The sequence below is a fragment of the Staurois parvus genome, unplaced genomic scaffold (genome assembly GCF_062004578.1).
Source record: "Staurois parvus isolate SC_StPar_1 unplaced genomic scaffold, SC_StPar_1.0 ptg000417l, whole genome shotgun sequence".
NCBI lineage: Eukaryota > Metazoa > Chordata > Amphibia > Anura > Ranidae > Staurois > Staurois parvus.
In genome coordinates this window covers 1,823,132-1,831,808 of record NW_028318213.1, presented here as the reverse complement: position 1 = coordinate 1,831,808, position 8,677 = coordinate 1,823,132, and positions in this window count along the sequence as shown.

Here is an 8,677-nt window from a genome sequence, read left to right as displayed (position 1 = left end):
AGAATGTTTGTCCAGGAGGTGGCAACAGCTGGAACTCTGCACTCTAATAAAGAGAAATGTAAATTGTATGAAACGAATAATCTAAGCATTAATCTGTCCTTAAAGGATTTGCAAATCTTGCACCATCAATGGCGGCTCTCACAAATTGTATATAAACAGGTTTAATCATACTTTTGAGCAAATATTCTCTGTTTCGGGATGGTACGATGGATTTATTGGATTACATTTTCCCTGTTGCTATCCATACTTTGCTGTGTTGACATCTTGACTAATTTTGTCCTTTTTTATAGGTTGTTTAAATGAAGATACTGTGAAGCGATGCATTCCTCAGATGGCGAGTACATTGGAATACATGCACAGCAAAGGAATGATCCATGTCGAGCTGGACACTATTCTGCTAATGGGCTTTGAATGTAATCAAAGAGGCAGATTTTGGACTGGCAAGGCTCCAAAGGTACTGAAAACACCATCTGTGTCCTGGTTCATACTATACACAGCTGTAGAACAATGTAGCAACTGTTCTTGTTTCAGGCATCTACACCCAAGCATGGATGCATGGGCCTTTGGTGTCATTTAACACAGCTATGACTAGGTCATTCCCTTGGAAAGGAGCAGAGGGCTGTGACCCAATGTCTAGGGACTTTGCTTGGTGGCAAGTCAAAGGACTTGACATTAGCACCAGAAAAAGTGGAGGAAGTTCTCTTGAAGCCAGGCAAATGTTCTGGGACCTTTTGGCCCTCTATGCATCTGAAAGGTGCTGAGCCATGGACATTCTAATATATCGTTATCTGCCATGGAAAGCAGAATTGCTTTAGGAAAACCTTACAAGTACTGTTATACAGTACATATGGTGACTCGTGACCAATTTTGCCCCGTTTTCTTTTTTATAGGTTGGTTTAAATGAAGATCTAGTAAAGCAATGTGTTCCTCAAATATTCTATGTCTCATGATGGTATGATTGATTTATTTTACTACATTTTTCCATGTTCCTGTCCATATTTTGCCATATTGTCATCTTGTGACTAATTTTGTCCTGTTTTTTTTATATGTTGCTTTAAATGAAGTTGCTGTGAAGCGATGTGTTCCTCAGATAACGAGCGCATTGGAATACATGCACAGCAAAAGGAATGATCCACCGTGTCATCAAGCTGGACAATATTCTGCTAATGGACTAGTTGAATATGGGATGTCTGTCAGCCTCAGTGGCCATCCGAACATCAGGAATTATGAAGTTGCCTCTAATACAAGCAGAGAATATGCATTTGTCCATGAGGTGGCAACAGTTGGAACTCTGTACTCTAATAAAGCCAAATGTAAGTTTGAAAAGAATATAAAGCCAAATGTAAGTTTGAAAAGAATAAGTATCTTTAAGGAAACTAAGAAAAGATTATGTCTTTTTCTTAAAGTATTTGAGGATCTTGCACCATCAACAGTGGCTCTCATATTTGTATACAAACATGTTTCCTTTAAGCATCTTTGAGTGTAATCTTGAGCTAATATTCCATGTCCCTGTATGATGGGTAAAATAGGCTGAGATTAAATTTTTCCATGTCTGTGTTTAGTGACTAATTTTGTCACTTTTTTATAGGTTGGTTTAAATGAAGATGTTGTAAAGTGATGTGTTCCTCAGATAGTGAGTGCATTGGAATACATGCACAGCAAAGGGATGGTCCACCATGACATCAAGCCGGACAATATTCTGATAATGGACTTTGAATGTAATATGGTCAAAGTGGCAGACTTTGGACTGGCAAGGCTCCAGGGTACCGAAGCTCCATCTATGGCCTGGTGCATACCTTACACAGCTCCGGAACTGTGCAGCCTGAAACAAGGAGGAGAACAGTGGATTCTACACCCGAGCATTTATGTATGGTCCTTTGGTGTCATGATTTACACAGCCATGACTGAATCAGTCCCTTGGGAAGGAGCAGAGGGCAGTGACCCAATGTATAGGGACTTTGCTTGGTGGCAAGTTAAAGGATCTGACTTCAGCACCAGAAAAGTGGAGGAAGTTCTAAGGTAAATGTTGTGGGACCTTTTGGCCCTCAATGCCTCTGAGAGGTGCTCAGCCATGTATATTCTAAAATATCTTCATTTGCCATGGAAAGCAGAAAGGCTTTCAGAAAACCTTATAAGGAGTACTGTAATACATATGGCATACAGAGCAAGTGATGTCCATTCCAGAGCTACTGCTAGTGCTGCTACATGTCTACCTGACCATGAGACAACCTCGCTGACTATTGGAGCTGAGGTAGAAATTGCATATGTCCTTTCAACCACCTAATAATCAAGAGACAACTTGTTGAATCCACTCTGGGGAACTGTACAAGCCTTCTGTCCTAGTTGAACACTTAAATCTTAGAACATCTTTAAGATGGCTCTGGAAGTGATGCTTCAGGAATAAAAAATAGTGGGGGCAAATCTTTATGATAAGTAGCGATGAGGATAACATTTGGTCCTAGCAATCTGTGCCTTGATACAATCCTGTCAGGTCTACAGACAATTCCTTGGACTTCATGGCTTGCTTTGTGCTCTGACATGCAATGTGGGACCTTCTATAGACAGGTTTATGTCTTTCCTAATCATGTCCAATCAACTGAATTCCCCACAGGTGGACTCCTAGTCAAGTTGTGGATACATCTCAAGGATGATCAGTGGGAACAGGATGCACCACATCTCAATTTTGAGTGTCATGGCAAAGGCTGTAAATAGATCAGTTTAATTTAATAAATAGAAAAGATTTTCAAAAGCTTCACGTTGTCATTAAAAATTGAGGAAAAATGAATTTAATCCATTTTGTAATAAGGCTAACATAAAACGTGGCAAACGTTAAGCTCTGAATACTTTCTGGATGCTCTGTATACACACATTTTTCTAATTTCATATTTTTCTTTGGTCTTCAGTGCATTGAAGTTTAAATGTTTTACATATTCCATATATTTACAAGAGCAATGGATGTATGGGGTTGTTCTCCAGTTGAGGTTCTACCACAACCTTTACAGTCTAGTTATTTTTTATATTGCCTCTATGGTCCTTTAGATACTGCTTTATCCTCCAAGATAGAAGCATGAGTTAGTTATGCAGATGCTGCTCACACAGCTGGGTCACCCCACACAAATACACTTATGTTACCCTTCCTCCATGCCCCTGAGGGTGTTGGTGATAATGAAATGTGCAAGGATGTGCAATTGAAGAGGGTATACTTGTTTGTGAGCCAGAGTAGATTGGGCAGGTTCAGCACCTCTGCACTTGCTGTTACATAGTACAACATCGCATGCAACTTGGGTGGTTTTCCAACATTCTCATGCAACAGAATGAAATCTGTAAATCAACTTCTATGAAGCAGGAGGGGTCACAGATCAAAATTCTGCTGGTCCCTGCTGAATCAGTCAACTTTCCATTACTATGTCCAGCAGGTGGGCCCCTTTGGAAAAAAATCATGCATGTGCGGGTGTGATGAAGGTCAGCCACCCTTAGTGCTTGTCTGAATAGGAATCCATTCCAGATATCAGCTTCAAATCCATTGTTCAGATAAGCACTATCCTGGCACCAGATTGCCCTCAGCCTATTGTCATGCCATTCAAGAAACAGTGCCACCCATAATGAATAGAATACCCTGCTTGGCAGTTTACAGCCAAATCAAACCATAGACAGATAAGCAGACATTACACACCCACAAAACATAAATTATCTTATAATAAGAAATATATTTAATCTGTTAATGGAGATATCACATAACCTCATGGTCTCAGTGAGACTAGGACACAATGGTTTATATGTCATCTTCTTTAATATTTGGGGCATTTGGTAGTGTATTCTGAAGTACACACACGTAGACAAACAGCATGACTTTGAAGCCATATATACACAAATGGTTTACCCTTCATTCGTTTAGCAATGTGCAGTGGTTTAGCAAGGAAAAGGTTCCAATGCACAACTTCCTGGTTGAATATGGGATGTCCATCAACCTCAGTGGCCATCCAAACATAATCAGGACTCATGAAGTGGTCTTTCATATAAGCAGAGAATGTTTGTCCAGGAGGCCAAGCCAAACGTAAATTGTATGAAAAATAATAATCTTTAAGAATTAAATCTCTGTCCTTCGTGTCCTTAAATTATTTGAGAATCTTGCACCATCAATGGCAGCTCTCAATTGTATACAAACAGGTTTCCTTTAACCTCCCTAGCGGTATTCCCGAGTGTAGCTCGGGGTAAAATGTCAGTACCAAAAGCGGTAACCCCGAGCTACACTCTGGCTTACCATGCGGCGCTGCATAGAGAGTCCCTGCAGAGCTTACCTTGTCCTTCGCTCCCGCAATGTGTCTACTGCAGCATCCCCGACCATCTCCTTCAGCTGATGCCGGCATCCGGCTTCTGTGTTCCAGTCCCTGTGACGTTGGGACGTAAGGGCGCCGCCGGGAAATTTGAAAATAAAAAAAAAGTAATTTTCTTCAAAAAAAATTTTACTTCGTAAAACATTGCTGTTTCAACCCATTTCACATTTTGTCCCGAGTGCTTTGTCCGGCGCCCTGCCTGCATTTTGACTGTTCTTTCTACCCTGGAAACTGAGAAACGTCCATGGCGTCTAAAAAGCGTCCCTTTAGGTCAAAAGCGGGTTTAGATCAGCTAGAGAACAGCGATAGTAAATCAGAACCACTTGCAGAATTGAGTGATGATTTGTGGTGGAAATTCCTGACACTGAAAACAATTTTGCGACTTTGCTCAGCGATGTGCGAAGCTATATTTCACATTTCAGTGTTTTTGGTTTGATTATATTATTGAATTAAATGTATTTTTATGATTATTAAATTATAATTTATGATTTTGTGTTTCAAATATTACCATATCCGGGCTGTTTACTAGACTCTTGTTCGGACAGATTTCAGGGAGTTATTCCTATATATTACAGCCTACAATAAAAAAAACTACATATTTCCATGCAAAATAATGGTACCGCTTTCAGCACCAAAAATCTGAAATAATCAGACCGCCAAGGAGGTTAATCATCCTTTTGAGTGTATTGAGCAAATATTCTAGGTCTCAGGATGGTACGATGGATTTATTGGATTACATTTTCCATGTTGCTATCCATACTTTGTCATGTTGGCATCTTGACTAATTTTGTCTTTTTATAGGTTGGTTTAAATGAAGATACTGTGAAGCGATGCATTCCTCCGATAGAACGTGCGTTGGAATACATGCACAGCAAAGGGATGATCCGTGTCGAGCTGGACATTATTCTGCTAATGGACTTTGAATGTAATCAAAGAGGCAGATTTTGGACTGGCAAGGCTCCAAGGTACGGAAGCACCATCTATGTCCTGGTTCATACCGTACACAGCTCTAGAATAATGTAGCCTGAAACAAGGAGAACAGTTGCATCTGCACCAAATATTCGATGTATGGACCTTTGGTGTCATTTACACAGCTATGACTGGGTCATTCCCTTGGAAAGGAGCAGAGGGCTGTGACCCAATGTATAGGGACTTTTCTGGTGGCAAGTCAAAGGATCTGACATTAGCACCAGAAAAGTGGAAGCAGTCTCTTGAAGCCAAACAAATGTTCTGGGACCTGGGGTCTCTGAAAGGTGTTCATCCAGAGACATTCTAATATATCTTCATCTGCCATAGAAAGCAGAATTTCTATCAGAAGACCTTACAAGTACATATGGCATCTGGTTTGAGTGCCTACCTGGTTGTCATCTGTCAGCTCTGCTCACCAGTGAGTTCTTGTCTCAATTTGCTGAAATCTGACAAGCTTCACACCTGGAACCAGCAGCCTATGTGGAGTGCCCCTTTAACTTCAGCTGGATCTTTAAACAGTTTGTCCAGGATGTAGCACCAGCTGGAATTCCACTCCCTAATAAAGCCCAATGTAAGTTTGTAAGAAAGAAAAAAAAAAAAAAAAAAATAGAAAAGATTTAACGTCTGTGCTTAATCACTTCCCATCTGGCCCATGTATATAAATGGCCAGACGGGACAAGTGCAGGAGCGGGTTGCCATTCATAAATGGTGCCTGCATTCTCAGGTTGTGTGCTCCCTGTATGGGACCTCTGTGTGAGGTCCCAGTCATGTGATCACTGATATTGGCCAATCAGTGATCACATGAATAGTAGTAAGCAAGCTGTCACTTCTGACATCTGTGAATGATCAGAGGTCACATGGTACAGGGTTATCAACAGCCTTGTACCATGTGACAAGTTATACCAATCACAGCTCTCAATATTTCTCAATGGTTGCAAGAATGCAGCCACAGATGAACAATTGCTTTTACTGCCAAAAAAAAAAAAAAATCACCCCTCTATTAGTACAGTGTCACTATGGTGACAATTAGAGATGAGCGAAGTATTCAAAAATTCGATTCGACTGATTCGGCGAATTCGTAGAAAAATTTTGATTCGAGTCGAATATATTCGCTGTGAATTTAACTTAAAAAAGGGTGTTTCTAGGCTTCAGAGAGACTTAATATTAGTGCTGAACACTGTACCTTTAATTTAAATGCCCTTGGAGTCTGCTGGGGAAGAGAAATAATACTGTCAGGCAGTATGACATGCAGATGAGTGCCGTCGATCTTAGAATCACCGCACACTTCACTCATTTGGCCAGTCACGGGGCCAAAACCAGAGTGTGGAGCCACAGTGTGGCGGTGGAGGCAGCAGCAATGGGAGGCCATACAGCACCCTATGACAAAAATGGAAACCACCAGCAGTGTGAGGAGACCTGAAAGTGGCACATGGCAGAGTGTGGCGATAGAGACAGCAGCAATGGGAGGCCGTACAGGGACCCATGACACACTCTGGACCTGGCAGCAGCATGAGGAGGCGGTACAGGGGCCCATGGCAGATTACGGGCCTGGCAGCAGCATGAGGAGTCGGTACGGGGGCCCATGGCAGATTACAGGCCTGGCAGCAGCAATGGGAGGCCGTACAGGGACCCATGACACAATCTGGACCTGGCAGCAGCATGAGGAGGCGGTACAGGGGCGCATGACAGATTACGAGCCTGGCAGCAGCAACTTGGACAGGAGGACGTTCAGTTTCTGCACCGTCTGGTGCGTGCTCGCAAACTGTTGTCTCTTGGAAACGGATTCCAAGAAAGACTGCTGACGGAATCCGTGAAGAGGAGTAGCAGGAGAAGGAGCATCTGAACGAGCGGAATATGCCAACAAGCGACAACAGGGGCCCATGGCAGATTAGGGGCCTGGCAGCAGCTATGGGAGGCCCGTAATCTGCCAGCACCCTATGACAAAAAATGGAACCCACCAGCAGTGTGAGGAGACCTGAAAGTGGCACATGGCAGAGTGTGGCGATGGAGACAGCAGCAATGGGAGGCCGTACAGGGACCCATGAGAGACTCTGGACCTGGCAGCAGCATGAGGAGGCGGTATATAGGGGCCTATGGCAGATTAGGGGCCTGGCAGCAGCTATGGGAGGCCCGTAATCTGCCAGCACCCTATGACAAAAAATGGAACACACCAGCAGTGTGAGGAGACCTGAAAGTGGCACATGTTTGGGGCATGATTCATGGCGGATTTAGTCAGTTGTGTCAGGAACTGGTGGTTTGAAATCCAGACTAATCCACGCCTGATTCATTTTCACAAACGTCAGTCTCTCCACACTTTGGGTGGACAGTCGTGTCCTCCGCGGAGTTGCAATACCTCCTGCCGCACTAAACACGCGCTCCGATGCCACGCTACTGGCCGGGCATGACAGCCTTTCAAGGGCAAATTCAGCTAGTTGGGGCCAAAGGTCAAGTTTCGTTGCCCAGTAGTCAAGGGGATTGTCTACCTCGGTTGGCAGGGTGCTGTCCAAGTAGGCCTAAGCCTGTTTGAGGTCCTGCTCCAGGTCCACCTGATGCTGCTGCTGCTGCTGCGGCTGGTTAGTAGTTTCCTCACTGCGCTGGTGAAGAAAGCTACTCATCATCGACTGCAGACTGAGGCAGCCGCTGCTGGTGGAGCTGCCACTGCTCCTACCACCCCACCCCTCCCCTGCTGCCATGGCAGTGGAACGCGAGCGCACAGGGCCCACAGTGTCTGAGGATGGACGTTGGCGCAGACAGGCAGAGACCAGCTGACTACATAGGTGGTTTTTATAGTACGTTATTTTGGCCTCCCTCTCAGCAGGTGTGAAAAAGGCCACCATTTTTGAACGGTAGCGAGGGTCCAACAAGGTGGACAGCCAAAAGTCATCCCTCTGTCTGATGGTTATTATTCGGCTGTCGCTACGCAAGCAAGCGAGCATGCTATGGGCCATTTGTGCCAAGGAATGCGAGGGAATCCCTGCCTCCATCTCCACAGCATACTGCCACGGTTCGTCTGGGTCCTCTGTCTCCTCCTCCTCTACCAGATGCTCCTGCTCCTCCACTCCTGTCCGCTGAGTGGAAAAACCACCCATTTCACTCAATAATTCCTGAGCACCAATGTCCTCCTCTACCTCCTCCTCTTCTTCCTGTCCTGCCCCCACAGGGGTCATGTGGCGTTGAGATCTGTGCGCCACGTCTACCGCACCCTGACCAGCCATTGTTAACAGCATTTGTTCCAGGACGTGCAACAGAGGAATGACGTCGTTCATCCCATAGTCCTGCCGACTCACGAATAGCGTGGCCTCCTCAAAGGTCCTGAGCAAGCGCAGGTGTCACGCATGAGCTGCCAATGGCTGACATCTAAGTTACACAGGGAA